This window comes from Cervus canadensis, chromosome 14 (assembly GCF_019320065.1).
Source record: "Cervus canadensis isolate Bull #8, Minnesota chromosome 14, ASM1932006v1, whole genome shotgun sequence".
Lineage (NCBI taxonomy): Eukaryota > Metazoa > Chordata > Mammalia > Artiodactyla > Cervidae > Cervus > Cervus canadensis.
This window is the reverse complement of record NC_057399.1, coordinates 7,105,316-7,115,498: the sequence shown is the minus strand read 5'-3', so window position 1 is coordinate 7,115,498 and position 10,183 is coordinate 7,105,316. Positions and strand designations below refer to the sequence as shown.

Here is a 10,183-nt window from a genome sequence, read left to right as displayed (position 1 = left end):
GTTATCCTATTCTGAAGTAAATGGTCTGAAGGAAAGAAATTCAATTCTCTGAGATTTTACAGGGGACCTCAAATCTAACCAGTAAAGACTTCCCCCAAACTTTTATTTTGTATTGGACTGTAGTTATTTTACAGTGTTGTATTAGTTTCAGGCGTACAACAAAGTGTTTCAGTTATACATATACATGTATCTCTTCTCTTGCAAAGTCTTTTCTTGTTTAGGTTATTACAGAGTGTTGAGCAGAGTTTCCTGTGCTCTATTGTGGGTTCTTGATGGTCATCCATTTTAAATACTGTAGCGTATACATGTCAGTTCCAATCTATCCCTCTTCCCCACACCCTTCCCTCTGGTAACCATAAGTTTGTTCTCTTAATCTGTGATAAAATATGGAATGCTTCATGAATTTGTATGCCATTCTTGCACAGGGGCCATGGTAATCTCTGTATGGTTCCAAGCACCAAAGAGCTTGGACCGAAACTCCAAGACAAAAATAGCAGGATGGTCAGCAAGAATGAGCATTAACTGTGCAGGTGATGCGGTCTTCAGGTGAAACACCATCCACAAAGCCTCATGGTGAAGAAGTTGTGAACAACTAGAGAGAAAGCCCTTTGGCTATGGGAGCAGGAGATGGAGGGGAAGCACTGGATGAGGTTGGAAAGCCAGGCATGGTCCTGGACATCCAGGGCCTTAGAAACTGTGAAAAGATGTTGGTGTTTATCCTGAGATCAATGAGAAACAAGTAATGAGATTTAATAATGTGTGTGTATATGTAGGAGGATAAAATTATTAGATTTGTGTCATGAAAAGAATCTGGCTTCAGTCTGAAGAAAATAAGAGAGAGAGTTCAATTGACATGAAGAATCCAGTTAGTAGGCTTGAAGCAGGATTTTGGTTCCTGGCCAGAGATTGCGGTTGGGTCGTGGTGCTGAAGGTATCAAATCCTAGCCACTAGACCAGTGTGGTGACAAGGCCCTGGCCCTTCAACTTTGCAGAAAAAAATATTCCCACAAAGACAAAACATAGTGAAATAAGTAAAGTGTTTATTAGGGGGAAAGAAGAGTACCGTATGTGTGGATAGACACACAGGCAGGCTCAGAGAGAGAGAGAGCTGAGTCCTCGTGGTAATTTCAATCACTTCTATGGGGCATTTCTCCTGGGCTTCCTTTGGCCAATCATTATGATTTCCCTGGTTCAGAGTCTGTATTTGATTTATCTCAGAGTCCTCCCATGTGCTTACGCATCTCTCAGCCAAGATGGATTCCACCAAAGAGGCCTATGGATATTTAACATCACTGAGCATCCCTCCCCTTTTGACCTCCAAGGAGCCTTTTTGCTCATGTGTAGTCTCTTGACTTTGAGAATGAGAAATATGTGATCTCTTATATTCTATCTGGGAAGGTCTCAGCCTTCTCCCTCGATTGTCCTGTTATTTTTGTCTTGGAGTTTCAGTCCACAGAGAACAACTCCAGCTATTTGCCCCAGCAGTCCATCTATCTCCTGCTTCAGTAAGATTAGAGATAAAGTAAAGACAGTTTTCTGGCCTGGAAAATCCCTGGATAGGGGAGCCTGGGAGGCTACAATCCATGGGGTTCCAAAAGATTTGGGTACAATGTAGCAACTAAATAACAACGATGACTCTTCACTTTGCAATGGTAGCAATGGGCGAATGAAATATGTTAACATGAGATCCAAGAAGTGACTTAAAAGGGACTTAGTGATCGAGTTAAGTACAATTTACATAAAATCCTATAACAAAGATAGGAAACTGATAACCACCAAGATACGCGCCTAAGAGCTGGGTCAACTTAGCAGGTGATACTTTGATGCTTGAAGTGATGGTTAAGGAATTTGAACAATGCAAAATTACATTTGTGTTATCTGGGTCTCTACCAAAGTTTAACATATTCTATCTAGTTTTCTCTTGTCTATCTAGTTTTCTCATCTATTTTTCTCAGATGAGCTTTTAAAAATTCCTCTACTGGAAGCTGCTCTTCTAGAAGTGAAGTGACTGCTGTTCAGTGAGGCATTTCTAATGTGTGATATTAGCTGCAAATATTTAGATAATCACATGTCTTTTTTTTTTTTTTTTTTTAATCACATGTCTTGAAAAGAGGTGCCTGAGACAACTTGGCTTACTGTCGACTCTTACTGCATACTTTGGCAGCTCACATCTCCTCTGTGCATCTGCAGGGCTCTAAGACCTACCATGCGGAATGAGATTCAACATGGATTCAATGATAGAGTTTATTAAAGTTATAAGAGTTATTTTTATAGCCATTGATTCTATGTTGTCCAGTGTTTTCCAAGCAGATGTTCAGTTAAAATGATCACTTTTTTAAACATATAAGAGATGTACAAATATGTTTGCATGTTTGAATCAATAGCACTTAAGTTAAAAAATGAGCCAAGAATTTATTTCTGACACTAGGCAGCTGTCAAACAATATTAATGTCTATAAATCAACAGATGAGCACAGAAGAATCACATTAAGCCCTGTGAGACAGATGGCAGTGTAATGGGGTCCATCTTTCATCAACTTAACTAAACACCTCCCATTCGTAATGCCTCTTCCCTTAGAAAAGTGAGCTTTAGTGACATGTGTACAAGTGAATTTCCTACTTAGCTGCTGAGGGGTGAGTGCTGACAATAAACAGCCAGATGGTTATTAGACAGATCTCTTGCATGATTCAAGTAGAATGACAACTCTATGCAGAGGTGACAAGGCCTGGCCAAGCTTTTCATGTAAGTTTTAGAAAATTAGAGTAAACCAAGAACTTATAAATAATATGGTTGAAAGTCCCAAACTGGCTGAACTTAGTAAATGTTTTGCTAATAGATCAACTGGAAGTCCAAGCCAAAGTTCACTTAGAAGCTGTATGGACAGGAGCTAACAAAGCCAAGTGGTGGTCTTTGGGGAAGATTTTGGCAGCCCAGTTAGGTTTCTGAGATAAAGCTTAGGGCTTAGGACCAGCCAGCACCTCTGGGGGCACCCCAGGCTGTGACTTAAGCCTCACCTCCAGGGCATCAATGCAGAAGGGAGATGGGGAGAGCAAGTTTGAGGTGGTCAGAGGAGGTTTTTTGCCCAAATTTCAACTCATCCTCAAAAGAATATAGTGTCTGCTTCCACCTGTCATCTAACAGGAATGGGCAAGCCCATTCTGTAAGAGATGACAAATTTTCATGTGTCCCCAGAGTTCTCCTTCTGGGGAGTCTGCTTTACTCTGGCAACTCAAGTGAAGATTCCCCAGCCTCAGGTTCAGCTTTCCGAATGAGAATTTCCAATGAAATAGATAAAGCCCAGGAGTCTATACAATTTTATGCCCACTGTTCAAAGAATCATAAGATTTATTTGGAATCTAGAAGATAAAGATAACTATTTGATTAAATTTATCTTAAAAAGTGAAGGCTCAAAGAGTTACTTATTAAAACAAGGATATATTGGGATATATTGACATATACAAACTACTATAGTTAAAACAGATAACCAACAAGGTTCTGCGGTATAACAGAGAGAACTCTGCTCAGTATTCTATAATAATCTAAGTGGAATAAGAATTTGAAAAATAATAGCCATAGGTATACGTATAACTGAATCATTGTGCTATACACTTGAAACTAACACAACCTTGTAAATCAGCTATAGTCTAATATAAAATAAACTAAAAAAGAAAACCACTGTGAACATTACAAAACACATCTCATTTTAATCTTTGAAAGGAATCTAACAGATATTCACAGCATACACAGTTCCCAATGCTCAGAAGCTAAATCAAGATGTGAAGAAAAGGATAGTATCAACTTCAGCAATTGTATGTTTTTGCAAAGAAGTAAAGCAAAGTTTAGGGAAATGAACGGTAAAGAGAGAGATGCAAAAAGCAAAAAAGAAAACACAAACGTATATGTTTGTGTGTGTGAGACTGATAAATAAAGCTGACTGTCATTCAAAGAAAAGCAAAACAGTAAAATATTTTGACCCAACAAACTGAAGGAACCACAAATCATTCATTTAAGAACTACCCAAAATAGGAAATTAGTGACATATATTTTAAGGAAAACATCACAAGGGACTAATTTATTTCTAGTTAAGTATTTAGTTATGGCTAAATCCAGTTTTTATGCATGATAAATTATCATGCTGTAAAATACAATGTTTTCTAAAATCATTTTTACTCCATAAAATGTTTACAACCACAAAATTCATCTACAGACAGCGTAAATGAAGAAACAACAGGCTTATTTATAGGAAGTTAGACAATTATGAGATATATGAACACAATTCTATGGCACTGATTGAGCACCAAAACTTTAAGTGTTCTGAAATATTTTAAAGATATTTATAACTTTTTATCAAAAAGAGATAGTGTCACATAGTAATCTTATTACATTCGAAAAAATTATCAACATTTTATTCTTAAATATACTACTTATAACCTAACCTAAGTTTCTCATAGAATGGTGCTCTCTCTTTTCCCTCCAATAATAAATCATCATTTCTTAAATTAAAATAAACTGGAATGGAAATGTATAATTCTTAAAATTTATAGTATTTTGATAGAGTTAATAGTGGAGACTCTGAATTTATAGACATAATCGTTAACATCTTTTTAGAACTTTGTATTACTTTTTTTTTTTTAGTATTGTTGTTCAGTTGCTAAATGAAGTCACTCAGTCGTGTCCGACTCTGTGACCCTGTGGACTGTAGCCTACCTGGCTCCTCTGTCCATGGGATTTTCCAAGCAAGAGTACTGGAGTGGGTTGCCATTTCCTTCTCCAGGCGATTTTCTTGACCCAGGGATCAAACCCAGGTCTCCCACATTGTAGCAGACACTACCGTCTGAGCCACTAGGAAAGTCCTGTACAGTTGATAAGTCATGTCCAACACTTTACGACTCCATAGACTGCACATGCCAGGTTTCCCCGTCCTTCATTATCATCCTGGAGTTTGCTCAAGCTCGTATCTATTGAGTTGGTGATGCCATCCAGCAATCTCATCCTCTGCTGCCCCTTTCTCTTTCTGCTCTCAGCATCTTTCTTTCCCAGCATCAGGTGTTTTCCAATGAGTTGACTCTTTGCATCAGTAGCCAAGTATTGGAGCTTCAGCTTCAGCATCAGTCCTTCCAATGAATATTCTGGGCCGGTTTCCTTTAGGGTTGACTTGTTTGATCTCTTTGCAGTACAAGGGACTCTCAAGAGTCTTCTCCAGCATCACAGTTCAAAAGCATCAACTCTTCGGCACTCAGTCTTCTTTATGGTCCAATTTTCACATTATACATGACTACAGGAAAAACCATACAGACCTTTGTTGGCGAAGGTATTTCTCTGCTTTTTAATATGCTATCTAGGTTGGTCATAGCTTTTCTTTCAAGGAGGAAGCATCTTTTAATTTCATGGCTGCAGTCACCAACTTCAGTGATTTTGAAGCCCCCCTAAAGAAAGTCTGTCACTGTTTCCATTGCTTCCCATCTATTTGCCATGAAGGGATGGGACCAAATACCATGATCTTAGTTTTTTGAATGCTGAGTTTTAAGCCAGCTTTTTCACTCTCCTGTCTCACCTTCATCAAGAGGTTTTTTAGTTCCTCTTCACTGTTTCTATCATTAGGGTGGTATCATCTGCATATCTGAGGTTGTTGATATTTCTCCTGGCAATCTTGACTCCAGCGTGTGATTCAGTTAGTCTTACTAACAGCTTACTGATTGTATTTATTTTTTCAAAGAGCCAGGTTTTTGTTTTGCTGGCTTTTTCCTATTGATTTTCAGTTTTCATTTTCACTGATTTATACTTTAATTTTCACTATTTTTTTCTCCTTCTGACTTTAGATTTAAGTTATTCTTCTTTTTCTGCTTTCCTAAGGTGGAAACTTAGTTATTGATTTTAGATCTTTCATGATATGTGTATTCATGCTATAAATTATGTGTGTACATTCAATGCTATAAATTTCCACTGAAGCACTGCTTTTGCTACATTCCACAGATTTCAGTGTTTTCATTTTGTTCAGAATAGCTCTTAGTTTCTCTTGAGATTTCCTGTTTAATGTATATGTTATTTGGAAGTATGTTGTTTACTTTCCACAATTTGGGACTTTTCTGGCTCTATTTCTGTTATTGATTTTTAGTTTAATTCCTTTGTGGTCTGAGAGCAGACTTTGTATGACTTCTACTTTTTAAGATATGCTAAAGCATGTCTTATGGCTCAGAATGTTGTCTATCTTGGTGAATGTTACTGATTAGTTTGAGAAGGATGTGTATTTTGTGCTGCCATTGAATGAAGAACTCTATAGAAGTCCATATTATCTAATTGTCTGATGGTGTTAGTTCAACTATGTCTTTACTGATTTTCTGCCTGCTGAATTTGTCTGTTTATAATTTTGTTGTTGTTCAGTCATTAAGTCGTGTCTGACCTTTTGCAACCCCATGAACTGTAGCACTCCTTGCTCCTCTGTTCACTATTTCCCAGAGTTTGCTCAAAATCATGTCCAATGAGTTTGTGATGCTATCTGGCCATCTCATCCTCTGCCACTCTCTTCTCCTTTTGCCTTTAATCTCTCCCAGCATCAGGATCTTTTCCAGTGAGTCAACTCTTTGCATCAGATGGCCAAAGTATTGGAGTTTCAGTTTCCATAACAAGCCTTCCAATGAATATTCACGGTTGATTTCCTTTAGAATTGACCAGTTTGAACTCCTTGCAGTCAGATAAGTGTTAAAGTTTTCATATGTGACAGTGGATTTATCTATTTCTCCTTGTAGTTCTATCAGATTTTGCTTCACATATATTGACACACTTTATCACTGTGTAATGACTTTCTATATCCCTGATAATTTTCTTTGTTCTGAAGCCACTCTCTGTGATTAATATAGCTACTCTCACTTTCTTTTGATTAGTGTTAATGTGGTATGCTCTTCTTTATCCCTTTGTTTCTAATTTACATGTGCCTTTATATTTAAAGTGGGATTTTTATAGACATTATAGAGCTGGATATTGGTTTTTGATCCACTCTGACAGTCTGTGCCTTTCAATTAGTGTATTTAGACCACTTATGTTGAAAATGACTATTGATATAGTTGGGTTAATATCTACCATGCTTGTTACTATTTTCTATTTTTTGCTCTTGATCTTTGCTCCTGTTTTTGTCTTATGCTGTTTTTCTACCTTTTGTGGCTTTACTTGAACATTTAATACAATTCTATTTCTCTTCTTTCTAGGCATACCAATTTTACTTTTATCTTCTCTTTTTTATTAATGGATTTCTATTATTTCAATCAATTTTTATTAGTTCAATTATATTTGTGCTTTTATTGTAAAGTCATCTTAGATCTCATTTGGAATTAAATAGGTATAAACAATTAATAAACATGTAGGAAAAATCAAGCTAATATATCTCTTGTATGTTTTCTTATGAAAATGAATACTCAGATCTTCAATCCAGAAAGAAATAAGATGGGGGGAGGGGACATTAAAATAAACAACACACTTAAAAAACACAAATGTTAAAAATAATATTACAATTTGATCTTGCTTTCATTTGATTTATGCCATCCTGGAGACTAAACAAGAGTCAAATAAAGAGGGGAGCCAGGGAGAAGGGTTTCTAAAGACCAGGGATGAGAGAGTCTGAAACTGTCAAAGTGTTCAGAGACAGCCAGAAAAATCAGTGCTGGAAATAAGCCTGGGCTGGGCTGTGGTGAGACACTCTTAGGGAAGAAGGAGGCCCTTTATAGGTCTGTATTGGAATTTGATGTTGTTCCCACAGGGATAAGATCTCTCATGTTGGATCCATTGCTGGGGTTTCATTCTCTTTGAGAAAGTACAAAGAATGCTTCTTTTTTTTTCCCCCCCCCCAATTTATGTTTATTAGTTGGAGGCTAATTACTTTACAATATTGTAGTGGGTTTTGCCATACATTGACATGAATCAGCCATGGAGTTACATGTGTTCCCCATCCTGAACCCCCCTCCCACCTCCCTCCCCACCCCATCCCCCTGGGTCTTCCCAGTGCACCAGCCCCGAGCACTTGTCTCATGCATCCAACCTGGACTGGTGGTCTGTTTCACCCTTGATAGTATACTTGTTTCAATGCTGTTCTCTTAGAACATCCCACCCTCGCCTTCTCCCACAGAGTCCAAAAGTCTGTTCTGTACATCTGTGTCTCTCTTTCTGCTTTGCATGTAGGGTTATCGTTGCCATCTTTTATTTTAATTAAATGCAGAGGGGAGTTCTATAGCGGCGTCCCATGGACCCTGTGTCCACTGGCAAGGAGAGCTGCAAAGCAGTCACGTGTCCTTATGTGTCCAGTGGTGCTGGTCAGCCAGTATGTAGCCCAGAGTAACATGCCACATCATCTTCTCTAAATTCCCAGTGAGAGGGAAAAAACAGGTAAGAAAAAAGGAACTAATAAAAAGAGATATTGTCAGAGAAATTCAGGGAAATGAACATAGACTTCCCTAAAATTTGCAATTTGCCTAGAGAATGATTTTTGATCCTAATGTGAAGACATATACCATGATTACTGCTTACGTGACACCTGAGAGATAATATGCACTTATCTATTCCACAACTTTAAGGTATAGAATATATTCTATAGAATGGGAGGTAGTCAAATATTTGCAGGATAGACAGGTGGATGCTCTTCTCCCTGCTATGTCTCAGTGTCACATTCATACCACAGAAGATTAAAATCACAGCATTTAGACTCTTCCTGCACCTCATACATTTGGGTTATATTTACAAGATACTAGAATTAATACCAAACCAAAACTTCTGCAAGCATTTTCAATGAATGTACATTTTTGAGAGATTTTGAGCCTTAACAGACTTAAGATAAACCAAAGACTATTCTATTTAGTTGATTAATTATTTAATAAACTGACGGTTATAGAATTTCTTCTTTAAATTGAAACAGAATATCAGAAATGAAAGCTTTCTGAAGTAGAAGTAAAGTTCATATTTTATCTGAGTTGCAAATTCAAGAGACTATCTCATCTTAAAAGAACTGAGCTGAATAAAGAATAATGTGAGACTCTAAAAACATATGGATAAGGTCAGAAGTATCATATTATGAATGCAGAATTTAGCAGATAATTTAGACATAAGAAATGTGACAAAATTCTATGAGAAATATAGAAATATATTACTTTGACATTTTGCTTTCCTGATAGAATCCCAGTAAGGAGTGCCTGTATTTTGGATCTTGTGTTTCTACTAAGAGTAGGTCTGAGTTCCTTGAACTATATATCAGGTGGAAGAAAGGAGAAAAAGAAATATCAAGGGCTTCAAGTTGAGTTCTGTGAAATGTAATGTTTACTTCTAACTCTTCACCAAATCTGTCTAAAAGGCTGGTAAGTGAATTTTAAGAAAGAAATGCACTTTTGAAGCTATAGTAAAATGGAAAAAAAAACAAAAACAAACAGTGACACAAGCTAGAAAACAAACTCAAAGAAGCCAATGTTAGACTGGCAGAGGGGGAAACTTACAATACCTAAATGTGACTGCAGAACTCCCAGAGCCTCAGGAATTAGTAACAACCTATGCCTCAGGAAGTTTAGGTCGATTCACCCTGCAGTGATGCCCACACCAGGGAATGTGCTTATAGGTTTGGGTTAATTAAACTCAGACGTGCCACCTCATCACTTTTGCCATTTCCTCTTTGTCCAATCCACAGTGAAGGGGAGGGTATTACACAGGGCAGGTAGACCAGGAGGCAGAATCATCGGAGGCTGTCTGAGAAGCTGCTCACCTCCATCAGTATCACCCCCCTATGACAGAGTCCATGTAAGAAAAGATCGTCTTCAGTGAGAATTAAGTGAAGTAATCCTTGGAAATGAAAAACGTTAAATGTAGTTTTCAGACCTTTGTCAGAGATCGAGACTGAAGAAAATAATAGAAAAATGCATTCATGCTAAAAATGAAGATGCTATGAAAACCTTGCAGTATAGGAAGTTGTTATCCACCTGACTGATTTCTTCCTCTCAGATCAATGGACTGACTTTCAGATTCCCAGACTCCTGAACAACTATTTGTAATAGCCAATATCATTGTACTGAGGTTGGTGAGTTGATTAATAGCCTTGATTTTTCATGCGTTGGTTAATTATATGGGCTACAATATTATCACACACTATTCAAGAGAAAAAAATCATTATGTTTCTAAGCATTATGTAAAATTTATCATTGATTGTGACTAGAAA

General features: G+C 37.3%; 1 non-coding gene across 1 annotated transcript; it reads right to left on the bottom strand.

Moving 5' to 3' along the window:
- Positions 1-380: 380 nt before the first annotated feature.
- Positions 381-484, bottom strand: LOC122453447. The gene has a single exon (XR_006273067.1). It is a non-coding gene; the product is annotated as a U6 spliceosomal RNA (small nuclear RNA).
- Between the last annotated feature and the right edge of the window lie 9,699 nt (positions 485-10,183).